We start from the raw sequence: 13,989 nt of genomic DNA on the forward strand, positions 1-13,989 counted from the left end.
AGTTATGTTCCTGAAAAATACGACTTTAAGTGAAATGATGTTAAGCGAATCCAATTTCCCCATAAGAATGAATGTAAATAGGGGGGGTTCGGTTCCAGGGAATTTTTTTGCCATACAGTACAGTACAGTACTTAGTTGGGAGGTGCCCCCACCTTACCCCACACAGGCACAGCCCACTGGCACTGGAGACAATGAGGCAGTCAAGGAGGCTGAAGGTGCTATAAGCTAGGAGAAGCATGTTGCGCCGTAGCAGCGGCAGCTTCCCCTACTCTGCAAGCACCAGGGGCGGGGGTCTCAACCCAAGCCCCCACCCTTAATCCGCTTCTTCTTCCCCCCCTTCCTTTACTTCTTTACTCCGCATGCTGCGTCCTCGCTCCTCCCTACTCCCTCCCCTGCCTCCTACCCGCGGCAATCAGCTGGCTTGTGGTGTTCGGGGGCAGGAGGAGGGGCAGGACCGAGGACTTGGTGCACAGCCTCCCTCTCCTTGCCCTGACTCCTGCCCGCGGCAATCAGCTGGTTTGCAGTGTCCAAGAGGCAGGGGAGGGAGGGGGAGCCTGAGCGCTGAGTCCTCGCTCCTCCCCCCCTCCCTCCTGAATGCCGCAAGCCAGCTGATTGCCGCGGGCAGGAGGTGGGGGGAGGAGGGGGAAGGCGCTGATCCGTGGGGTCCGCCGGTGGGCGGGAGGCACTGGGGGGATGTAGGCGGGCTGCCAGCTGTGGACACAGCAGGCAGCCAAATGACGTTATAGTGAAGCATTGCCCAACTTTAAATGGAGCATGTTCTGTAATTGGGCCGGGATGTAAGATTGAAACAACGTTAAGCGAGAGGACATTAAGTGGGGAGTTACTGTACAGCATTTGCTTCACCAGAAGTGATGGAAACTGATGCTGGATATATCCCAACAAGTGAGCTTTTGAGTCAGACACCCACAGGTTTACAGTCTTCTCTGATCCCTTTTGGGGCTTTTCCCTTTTCCCACTCATATCCTATTGATTTAGGGATCTTAGGTTGTGACTTTAGTACAGCCCAGGACAAGGGGTGGTATGAAAGCTGCTGCAAAACAGGAATAGCCCAAGGAGGCTCTACCTGGTTCCATTTGGCTTTACGGGGATAGTCATCTACTGGTGCCCTATACCAGCAGTGAATTATTATATCCTTTCACTGGGTCAGCTACTCAAGCCACTTATTGAAGAGGGTGGAGTCAAGGCTCCACCCATTTACCCATCCACCTTCTGCAGGGAAGGAGTAAATAGGGTTAGTAGTCCCATTTTCTCAGACCCAAGCTTGAGGTAGCCTACATAGGAACATTAGGGCCATTCTTACTCCCTTATACAAACATTTAGTCTGTGTCTGAATCTAGCGCTCAGAATATATATGGCGCTTTTACTGTGCTATAGAAAGTACTGAACTAGATTTTTCTTCTCTTTACTCAACCAGACCTTTTTCTTCTCGGAGGGACCCTATCCTTCCTTTCCCAATCTCCACCCCAACTCCTTTGGCCAGAACTTGTTCCCTGTCTCTTGCTTATAGACTCCCCTGATTCTTCTTTCATTACCCCAAGTGGCTCTGTTATATTTTCCAACTTCACATCAGATGCAGTGCAGAGTTTCAGCAGATCTAGCAGACTCTGGGCCATCTGCTACAACAGTACTTAATATCTTATAGCATCTTTTGTGCTAAACAATCTCAACGTGCTTTACACACCCAAAACTGAGACAAGAACTAAATATAGGATCACTTCATCCACTATTGAATTCTGGTGCAAAACATGGCAGCTGTTTAACAAAGTGCAGCAATAATGCACAACAGTTTGGGGCACAATGTGAAGAAGACTACTGTATCCAAGCGATGCTCCACAGGGAATTTACACAGACAGAATGTTATCACCTGAGGTAGAACTTGGCCATCACACCAGTGTCAAACATTCCTACTCCTATGAAAAAAGAATCTTGGTATCTTTAATACCCAGAAGTGTTCATGGCCGTCATTGTACAGCTTATCCAAAAGGCAGCACCTCTAGCAGCATGGTTCCATTTAACATTGTTAGTGCTGATGTAGGCCCCAATCCTGCAAACACTTTTGTATGTGAGCAGTTCTTTTGATGTCAGTGAGACTTATTATGTATCAACAGTTAAGAATACGTGAAAGTATTCATAGGTTCAAGGCTTTGGAGGGATGAATTCCACCTCCTGAATCACCAACATTACTTCCTGCAGCACTTAGGTGATCACTAAAGGTATCCCATTCACACACAGATCCATCCCAATTCTGTTTAATTGTGAAGTCTAACAGGATGGGGATCATAGCATGAGGGTTTCTAGATTCAGAAATGCCCAAAAATGGATTGCATAGTTCTGATCTTATTGAAACCCCATAGCACATGATATAATAAGACATCAGCTATGCCAGCCGATTTGTCTTGATGGATTTTATAGGTAGAATCCAAGAGTCATGTTTGATCAAGCTGTGAGGATACTACCAGAACCGGGCCAAACCTTCTAAAATCATCGAGTTCAGTTCAGCATCAGACCCAAGGTTGGGTCAATTCTGTTGTTCCACATCCAGTGACCCACTCACAAACTAGCTATCATAAGTAATTATCATCTTACATCCTGATAACAGGGCAACCAGCTCATGTCATTACCAAAGGAATGCATGTCACTCACCTGAATTTCTTCATATAAAAGTTAATATCTTACTGCACACTGTATTCAGTACAGCTGGATGAATAATAAAAAAATAGATGTATACATATATTCAAGAATTAAGGGACCAACTTCACTCTGCTATTATTTGTGAGGTCATATTACATATTTGCAGTCATTGTGATGACTGCTGGATATTTCCAAAAATATTTGTGAATCTGAAAATTGTCACATATTTTAGCATGAATGATTGTTCGTCCCTAAATTCATACAGGAAGCGAGTTATTTGTTATTCAGTATTTACTAATCACCTTCTTCCTATTTAAGGCATACATTCTCATCTACACCTAGTACCTAATGGGCCCTGTTGGCCAGTCTTACAGCAAACTCAAGGCTTCTCTAATCCAGTGTTTCCTAAAGGGTAGGCCCCGATCCACCAGTGGGTCGCAAGAAGGGTCTAGATGGATCACCTGTCATTTCCCCCCACATTGCTCCTTGCTCCGCACATGCCCTGGAAGCACTCCCCACAAACACATACATGGTCTCACTTCCGAAGAGCTGGGGCAGCTGGCAATGAAGTGGGGAGCGGCACAGAGGAAATGGCTGGAGCCAGCAAGTGGACAGTCATTTCTGAGGAGCAGAGATAATAACCAGCTGCAAGCCCCCAAGGAAACAGCTTGGAGATCACCTCAACAAGGGTCTGTAAGGACAGGGTTATTGGCAGTAGCCATAGGGTCAGAGGGGACAGTGCTGGGAGAGTGAATGCAAGGAGTCGGGGGGGTAGCTGAGCAGGGGGTTGGAAGGTGCCTCAACTTTAAATGGCCCTCCACAGCCCTGTATGCCAGCTCATATCAAACAATAGTAACTTTTATATAGACATACACACAGTATCTCTGTAATGGTAGCTCCACAAAAAAGACAAATTGTAGTTGTGGGTCCTCTTAGTAAAAACTTTGGGGGTCACTATTCTAATCAATACTAGTAAACTATGCTCACCAGCCAGGAATTGCCAGATTGTAGATGCACAATAGCCATGTCCCTTCTCATTTGCTGATGAAGAGATATGGCTACTTTTCAGTCAATCAAGATTGGATGTTTTTCTAAAAGATATGCTTCAGGAATGATTTGGGGGAAGTGCTATGGCCTGTGTTATGAAGGACATCAGACTAGATGACTACTTCTGACCTTGGAATTGATAAATCTAAACCATCAGAGGAGTGAAGGTCCGGAACAGTGGTCCAATGGGAGAAATGGAGAGAAAACAACCTAATTAGCTTTAAGGTGGAGCTTGCTAAATTTATGAATGAGATCATATGACATGATTGCCTGTGATAGCTGGGGGCTAGACATGATGACCTAGGGCAGTGTTTCCCAAACTTGGGACGCCGGTTGTGTAGGGAAAGCCCCTGGCGGCCTGGGCCGGTTTGTTTACCTGCCCCATCCGCAGGTCCGGCTGATCGTGTCTCCCACTGGCTGCAGTTCGCCACTCCAGGCCAATGGGAGCTGCTGGAAGTGGCACGGGCTGAGGGACGTACTGGCCGCCGCTTCCAGCAGCCCCCATTGGCCTGGAGCGGCGAACCGTGGCCAGTGGGAGCCACGATTGGCCAGACCTGCGGACGGGGCAGGTAAAAAACTGGTCTGGCCCGCCAGGGGCTTTCCCTACACAAGCGGTGTCCCAAGTTTGGGAAACACTGACCTAGGGGGTTCTTTCCAGTCTTGTGTAAGAGGTAGAGTAATGAAGAAGGCAGCCAATCACAGAGGGCTTTCTGCTGACCCAGGCTGGAAATGACATGAGGGCTGGAGCTTCTTGAGTCATTGTGAGACTGGCTTCAGCAGAGGCCAAAATTGTGTTACTCATGATGAAGTTGCGAGAGCTAGCAACATTGAGAAATAGACTGAAAGGCAGAGGGATGAGGTATCAGCCCTGGGGAGAGAGTAGGTTGGAACAAGGGGCCTGAGGTGAAGACTGGGGGCTGGGGGAGGTGGGAGACAGAAATCAGATAAGGCACTATGAAGGGGGAGTGTGACGGGATAATCTGCATCCTTAAGGGCAGTGGTACCTAGTGGTCAACCCATGCCGTCACATGGAATAGCCTTTTAAGATTCTGAATGGTCTGATAGATACAAGGATGCAGGAGATATTGATAGAGAAAAATTAGTCCCAGGAATAAGTGGTTTTGGGAGGAAATTCCATCACTGTATTTTTAAGGGGGCAGGACCAGGAGCTTTGCAGAGTGGGTGGGACAAGGCTCCCCTGTCACCCAAACAATATGGGATGAGGTTTAAGGAAGGGGACCAGCATATATGCTGCTTCTTCCCTCATAGCAAGAGAGACACCAGCAAGAGAAGGTGGGTCTACTGAATGCTCTGAGCATTGGGACTAATTGCAGAAACAAGGCCAGCGGAAGGATAAGCTGCCTAAGACCTTACAGCTGGTTAAATTACAACCCAACTCCAAGAACGAGAGCTGGGGATTCCTGCCTTCAGGAGAAATGGAGCCCTTGTCCAAACAAATCTCCTTGTGAAGTCAGTCATTTCAGCCTGACTCCCAGGCCCCTGCTCTAACAGTAGGCAACACTTCCTTACAGGACTGAGCATAAAGCCCAAGAGTCGAGACCCCCCAAGTTGACTGCACTAGACACTCAGCTATTCATTGCTAGGAAGAGAATTCAGGAGTTCTAAGTACCAGTCCCCTGCTCCAGTCCATCCCAGAACTGGGAGTAAAACCAAGGAGCCTGGACTGCCTGCCACATCCACACATATATTTTCAGCCTCTCCAATGGTTTGTTGCTTGCCTGTCGTGTTTCGCCAGTTGTAGAAAACAGTTTTGCTTTGCAGCATACATGAGGAGGCAAAAAGCTCTAATGCATTTGCTAGCCCTCAAGCTAATAGTGATTATTATCTACATTAAAGTAAGGTCCTGGAGAAGGGTATAAGACTGATTGTCTGCCTGCATAAAAGCTTTAGAATGTTCCTGCTGGCAGCAAAGCTGAGATGTGAGAATTTCGCATGAGTTAGACAGCACTGTAAGAAATAAAACAAACAGGAAATGCTTATTCTTGCTTCTTTTCTAGCTTAGCATTTTTGGACATGAGAGATACTTCAGATCAACTTTTTCTCCCCTGCTTTGGAAAAATGAGGCCCTCCCATTGTGATCTTACTTCTGGTGAAGTTAATAGAGTAACAATGATGTAAAATTAGCATGAGATTAAAATCAGGACCTTAATTTCTATATTATGCAGATGAAAATAGTTAAGATAAATATTAATGAAAATTACAACAGATAATGTGTAATTAATTGCAGGGCTGAAATTAGTCTCCATGGAGATTTGATTTAGATCCATGAAGGTAGTGGAAACATTACAGAATTTTGACAATGAAAATATGAATTTTCTATATCATAATATGAAGATAAATCGTTAATGTTTATGTGATAGGGATTTACAGAGTCCCTAGTAATAAGCTTCTAGACACAATCTATTCTCATAGAAAATGTCATGATCAACCCATTTTATATTGCATATTATATTTTGTATCATTACAGAGATGGTGGGTGAGGGGTTGTTACTATTTGTTTATTTGACAGTACTGAATACTTTGGGATGATTTAGTGTTGCAAATGTACAAGGATTCATTGGGTCTGAATCACAAGACATGACAGAAATAACTGGCAAACTCAGGGCTCCATCATGCCTTAAAGTCAGAGCCGCTGGTAGAGGACCAGGCAGAGCTGCACTGCCCCAGAAATAGCCTCTGAGTGCATGGTCGTCAGTGCTTCCAGGAGCACAGGAGAAGCACATACATCATGTCCCTCTTTGACACTGTGCAAAGGTGGGGAGATAGGACTATGAGCTCATTCCATCTCCGTGTCTCTTAGCGCCTCTGAATCTAGGCCTCAGCATCAGTGCTAGTCTTGCATAATCTTTGCCCTCTCTGGGGACAGGCACAAGTGAGCTCACATTCTAGAGCCCTAAGTAGAATCATAATCAGGTGACCCAACTCTACACTATGCCCCAGCTTTCAACCATCATTTTCTTGCAAGTGAGAAAGAGCTATCACAACACAAAATGCATCTCTCCAGGGAGGCATATGTGTGAGGAAGGCAGCACAGCCTCCTTATCTTCACATGTGGTAGCCCTGTCACGCAGTCGCAGCTGGTTGGCTGCAGGTATTTGGTTGAAGCTGTGCCTTTTGGCCCCTAAAGGGAGCCATATTACTTTCTGAGCAGGAAGCCAGATGTGTCCTGTCCTCTCCCTTCTATCTCTGCATCAGGGCCAGGAACAGCCCACCAGCAGTTAGCAGGGGTGGCTGGAGGAGAAGGCTGCAGGACAGCTGCACAAGCTAAGGCCCAGACTCCCTTCCTTCTATCCCCTCTACAGTCAACCGCACCAAGCTCCCCTCAGCTTTTGCCAGCCGCCTGGAATGCAGCTAACAATGCAGGGAGGAGAGCAGGCTCCATGCCCTAGTGCACGTGGGCATGACACGATGGAAAGTGAGCAGAGTCTTGGCTCAGTCACCCACTGCACTAGCTAGCAAAACTACAGCCGGGGACGCACCCTGCACTAAGTGGTCCAGGGTACATGCCGCTCCAAAGATGAACTCAGAAGGCATATTGATACTCTCTTCTGGTCTGCTCCAGAAAGAGTGTAACAAAGTACTGCTCCTTGCTCAGGGCTGCAGCCAGGATTGAGCCCACACTAATTACTGATTCAAAAAAATTGTTTATTTCCATGTAGTGTTTTTGTTGACATTAATTTCTTGCAGTATCAGGAAATAAAAACCACAGGGAGTCTGTTATTGAAAGTGTAATTAGGTTGAAGTCTGGATTAAAAATATTCAGAAATAAAATCATGTTTGATATTTTATAATATAAATGTCTTAATACTGTGTGTGTGATCTCCAGCCAGTATCACACAATGAAAACAAAGAGATACTGAGCATATGTAGAGTCCCACTAATCTAATAAAAAGATGCATGTATTTATATTCATCAGCTTTGACCAACACAGGTTTCTGGCTTCAATTCAGCACAATATTGAAGCACCAACTTAATTCTAAGCACTTGCTTAATAGCACGTAAGCATGTGCTTGAGTGCTTTACTGAATTGTGCTATACTTTCTGATTGGACTCCTATTAGCCCCTGTGTGATTTTAACAAGTGTTTAACTTTCCCTTTCTGTTAATTTCAGTAATTACTACGGACATGTTTTTTTATGTTGAATGGAGGAGAAAAAACAATTATTAACATTTACAGATTAAAGCTAGATTTAAACATTTCCAAGCCTAGATACAGGAAGTCTAGAGTCCAAATAAAGTATATTTCCAAGGTCATATCAAGATTTATAAGAATATTTTCCAGAAAATGCAGATTAAATTTATGCCATAGTTTGCTTTTTTCCTAAAGAAAGTGAATGAAAAATGAAGAAAGGCACCTATTTTTTCTTTGTGTGTGTGTGTAACAGTTTGTAACACACACATACACACACACACACCAAGTTCTCCATCCAGTTTAGTCTTGTATAATTAATAATGGTGCTCTTGTTTTTTTCTTTCCAGTTTGGAGTTGAGTCATTACCCATGACTTTCCGTGCCAGGCTATCACTCTCTACCAGTGATTTGACAGCAGGCCACAATGGGACTAAATCATACATATCACAGTTCGCAAATATCAAACTGAAAAAGTTAATGGGGTTTAATATTGTTTATGGGCCATTTACAATTCTGCTTCCCTGTTTGTTAACTGCAAACCTCCACTCCTTTTAGATTATAAACTTTATGCAGAATTGATGGATTGCAGAGTTTTGCTCAGGATTACATCCACTGTTTTAGGAATGCATCTTATTTTTCAAAGCACTCACCCAGAAACTTGGCTGAGAGGGACACCACACACTGTGTGTCCCTGGATATGCCTCTTGTATCAGAGAAGAATATGCATTGTTATGGTGAAGAAAAGAAGATACAGAAGAAAATTAAAATGTGAATAAAACCAAAAAAGAAATAAGTGGAAAAAGAAAAACAAGGAAGACAGATGGATCTGCGCATACTTTCCCTGCATGTACAAGGCCCATTATTATGCATACAAACCAGGTACTGTATGTGTTTTTAAATGGTCAGTTGGCTGCATAATAGATTGTGCACACACACTAGGACACAATTTATGGCTATAGTCATTAAATGTAGGTGTACAAATGAGAAATGTTTGGAAATCAGGCCCAATAAATTATTTTCTGGACTGTTTGTAACCAGAATGTTATATGGTAATATACAAAGGTTACAGAAGATAGAACATTTAAAAAGACCCAACCCTAAAATCAAAAACAATTAAATTTATCATGCAAGATGAAAGAAAGGAAGGTTTATCATTATTGTCCTAGACCTAATTCCTGTTTTGTGGACTGATTCTTATATGTATACTATCCTTAAGAGAAGGGTGTATATGCTGAGATTTTCCAAGATGATTAGGGGATTTAGCTACACAATTCTAATTTAAATTAATGGGATTGTGTGGCTAAATTCCCTAGATGATTTGAAAATCTCATATCTAATCTTTAGAGCTAACTATCACCAATTATGGACATTCTACAGTCCCAGCAGAATGCCTTCTGTATTGCTTACTTGTTGTTAGAATACATAACCTACATTGGCCCTGTTGCTGTATAAAGCCCATTATTTCTATTATTCTTTTTCAGTGAACAATGAGGATAATGAATACCCTAACCCTTTATAAATCCCACTTAGGTATTTGCACAAAGTTTGGTGTCCCCTCAAACTTCTCTACACTCAGATATCCACCCCAAATACAAACTCATCCATTTTATCCTCATCCATAACACTTTACATTCAACAACAAACACTTTCCAAACTATGGGAACAGACATGTGTCACCTTGAGGAAGGAATTCTGGACAAATGCACCATGAAACCAATGATATCTTTGAGATACATTAATTATTTTTCATCCTCTGGACAGATGACTAAATTCCCTCACAGATTTCCACCAGAACTTCAACCACTACCACCCATCCATCAAAGTCTCTCAAGAACACTCCCACAGCAACATCAATTTCCTAGCCACCACAATCAGCTTCAGCAATGGAACACTCCAGACAACTATAGACAAGAAACCTGCAGCTCACCACACCTACCTTCACAGATTCAGTAACTACTCCAAACATACCAAGAAATTTGTTATCCACAGCTAGGCACTCAGATGCCACAGAATATGCTCCAAGGACAAAGTTCAGGAAACACATTTTAGCACACTTAAAACCTCCTTCACTAAACAAGGACACTTTACCAGGGAAGTAAACCTCATCATGGAATGGATTACCCGAATACCCCAAGAAAACTTGCTTCAATATGGGAAGAAAAACAAATTTGACCTCAGACCTCTAGTTGTCACCTACCACCCTGCATAGAAACCTATAGTATCATTAAACAATTACAACCCATAGTAAGTTAGGCCACATCCTGAAAGATATCTTTTCTGAACCACCTCTACTGGCCTTCAAACACCACCCCCGCAACTTCATCAAGTTCACTATCAGAAGTAAGCTCCCCACTGATCAGGACCCACCATCTCAAAGCAGCACCAGACTCTGCCATAAAAACAGATGCAAAACCTGGAAATATATCTCCACTGCTATGATTATCAATACCCCCCCCCACAACACACCTTTCATGAACCATGGGTCCTACACATACCTGTCACAACATGTGGTGTTCTTCATTCAATACCTTAAATGCTCCAGTAACTATGATGTGGTTGAAACCAGACAATAACTACACTCACAAATGAACTCACACAGAAAAATGATGAAAGTCAAAAACAGTATATCACCTGTGATCACACTTTTCACAAAATGCTCACTTCATATCTGACCTCTCTGTTCTCATCCTCCAAGGATACCTGCACAACACCTTCAAAAGATGAGCCTGGGAACTTAAATTCGTAACTTTGTTAGACACTAAAAATCATGGACTCAGAAAATACATTGGATTTATGTCTCATTACAACAATTTATAACCCAACAACTCTCTTTTGTCCTATGACTGCAGAGATGTTAAGTGCCCACTTCATCTTGAATGGTTTCTTACAACATGTTAATTCCTTATGCTAAACAATCTGTTCCACCTTGCATTTGGCTGTGGCACTCTGAGCACCTTTCCCAGATCTGAAGAAAGGCTCTACGTAATTTTGAAAGCTTGTCTCTCTCACCAACAGAAGTTGGTCCAATAAAAGATATTACCTCACCCACCTTATCTCTCCAATATCCAGGGACCAACACAGTTACAATAATACTGCAATAAACATACTTAGTTCCTTTAGTTTTTCCTCAAAAGCCCTTATTTTTTTAATCATTCACCAAATTTGTTATTCTCCCATTCTGTCCTGTATGTCTTCCTGGTATATCATCTTTGTCACATTTGCCTTATCATGTGAACATTAGTACTTTTGAGAATATATATACACATAAGTGGATGGCTAGCATTCCCTAGTTAACCAGAAATCCATCTGATTGCAAAGAATGTGTTGGTTTAGGGCCATATGTTTCCAGTGCTTCTATATTACTGAGTGGAGAAAATCACTCCATTTTACTGCAAATTACAAATTATTGCAAAACTTAATTTAAAACTCTAGAAGCAGCTGCACCAGGGATCGGCAACCTTTGGCACGCAGCCCATCAGGGAAATCCACTGGTGGGCCAGGACGATTTGTTTACCTGCAGCGTCCGCAGGTTCGGCCAATCGCAGCTCCCACTGGCCACGGTTCACCGTTCCAGGCCAATTGGGGCTGCATGAAGCGGCCTGGGCTGAGGGATGTGCTGGCTCGCCAGTGGATTTGCCTGACAGGCCGCGTGCCAAAGGCTGCTGATCCCTGAGCTACACCCTTGAACTTAGTGTGCTGCCAAGGACTGCAACATCAACTCACACAGAAGGTCTCCAAAAGCACAGCATTCAATGCGCAAAGGAATGTGGCCTATGTTCACGTGAGACTCATCTGGGAAAACTAAACTACATACTTAACTGACTATAGAAAAGGTAATTATTTCATAGTCCTCAAGGCATCAGTAGTTCACGATGTGCAGAAATCTGTACCCCAGGGTCGCATTATGTATCTATGTCAAGGGATTTCTAAGCATTCATCTCAGACAAGCTTGCATCACATTTATGTACACCCTACTCCACGTTTCCATCGATTCTGCAGCAGTCCGACTCATCTCCGTCAATTTTTCAGTGTCTTCAGGAAATACACAGAGATGAGCTAAAATGATTGCTAAAAGGGTAGCAATAAAGGATATGAAAAGTATAACCATGAAGGAGTGAGATGGAAGTATAGCATGGTCCAAGGGAGTATAACAATGTGTAGAAGTAATGATATAGAATTTTGCAAAGCAAGATTTAAGCAAAAGAGCAGGAAAAATGTCCTAACGGTGAGGTCTAGTCAGCGGCACAATAGTTTCCCATACAGAAATGCAAACACTAGCTCTTGAGGCTCTTAAGCATGGACTGATCAGTTGGTTAATATACTTTAGGTGCAATCCTGCATTATTAACAGGTGGCTGAATTAAAGAATGCAATAGGCCTCTTCCATCTCCCATTTAAAGGTCCTGTGCTATTAGGTATCAAAGGATTTTCTTTGTAGTGATTCCATTTGTAAATCAGCTCTATAAGTTGCCTCCACCCCTATGCCTCTGTATTGTGGGAACACGGATTGCTCCAGGACTACAAGACTCAAAAGAGAGTCTGATATTTAGCATAACAAGGGTAGTGAGAGACAAAAGGTAGAGCAAATGGTTTAGCATGGATGGCAGTGCAGCTCCTTATCAAAGAGAGATGATGAGATTATTTCAACTATAAAACTATAAAATATGAAAAAGATCAGAACTGTAGAGGACACCAGTACATTTCTCAGGATACTCAAAGAATTAAGATTCAGACACCTCATGACCATAACAAAGAATGTAATGAGAACAGGAAAATGGTACAATATTAATCTATTCTGACAAGCATCGTGGTAGAAATAAGAACAGGGACTAATTTAACCTATGCCTGTTGGAGCCTTCAGACAGTAATCTTTTTTTGTTCCCCTCAGATACTATAGTATAGCAGTTGATCGAAGATAAGATTAAACATAGCTCATTAAAATGTCCATGTGACTTCAGAGTTAATTTGGAATGGATTGTGTGAAGAATGGCACAAGATGAACCATACCTGTGATGTCATTATATCAGGGAAGAGATTTGAGCCCAGAGAACGAGAAGTCTTCATAATGTAATTTTTTTATTGGAACTTATTCTGGTGGTGAAAGAAAAAAGCTTTTGAGAGCAAGAAGAGATCTGTGGAGTTCGAAAGCTTGTCTCTTCCAACAACAGAGGTTGGTCCAATAAGGGATGATGTTAAAAAAAAAAAGTGAATGGTACAGAGTTTAAGCATTGAAGTTTCTGGTTATCAGGGAATAACGTACAGATTATTGAGGGTACTACCTTACCATTTTGTATCTCTCATATCCTGGGACCAACATGACTACAACAATACTGCAAACAACAACAACATAATGTTTGTCTGTCTTTCTATTTAAACCCAAATCAGAGTCTTATAGATTCATAGATTCATAGATTATAGGACTGGAAGGGACCTCGAGAGGTCATCGAGTCCAGTCCCCTGCCCGCATGGCAGGACCAAATACTGCCTAGACCATCCCTAATAGAAATTTATCTAACCTACTCTTAAATATCTCCAGAGACGGAGATTCCACAACCTCCCTAGGCAATTTGTTCCAGTGTTTAACCACCCTGACAGTTAGGAACTTTTTCCTAATGTCCAATCTAGACCTCCCTTGCTGCAGTTTAAACCCATTGTTTCTGGTTCTATCCTTAGAGGCTAAGGTGAACAAGTTCTCTCCCTCCTCCTTATGACACCCTTTTATATACCTGAAAACTGCTATCATGTCCCCTCTCAGTCTTCTCTTTTCCAAACTAAACAAACCCAATTCTTTCAGCCTTCCTTCATAGGTCATGTTCTCAAGACCTTTAATCATTCTTGTTGCTCTTCTTTGGACCCTTTCCAGTTTCTCCACATCTTTTTTAAAATGCGGCGCCCAGAACTGGACACAATACTCCAGCTGAGGCCTAACCAGAGCAGAGTAGAGCGGAAGAATGACTTCTCGTGTCTTGCTCACAACACACCTGTTAATGCATCCCAGAATCATGTTTGCTTTTTTTGCAACAGCATCACACTGTTGACTCATATTTAGCTTGTGGTCCACTATAACCCCTAGATCCCTTTCTGCCGTACTCCTTCCTAGACAGTCTTTTCCCACTCTGTATGTGTGAAATTGATTTTTC

The sequence above is a fragment of the Malaclemys terrapin genome, chromosome 2, assembly GCF_027887155.1.
Source record: "Malaclemys terrapin pileata isolate rMalTer1 chromosome 2, rMalTer1.hap1, whole genome shotgun sequence".
Lineage (NCBI taxonomy): Eukaryota > Metazoa > Chordata > Testudines > Emydidae > Malaclemys > Malaclemys terrapin.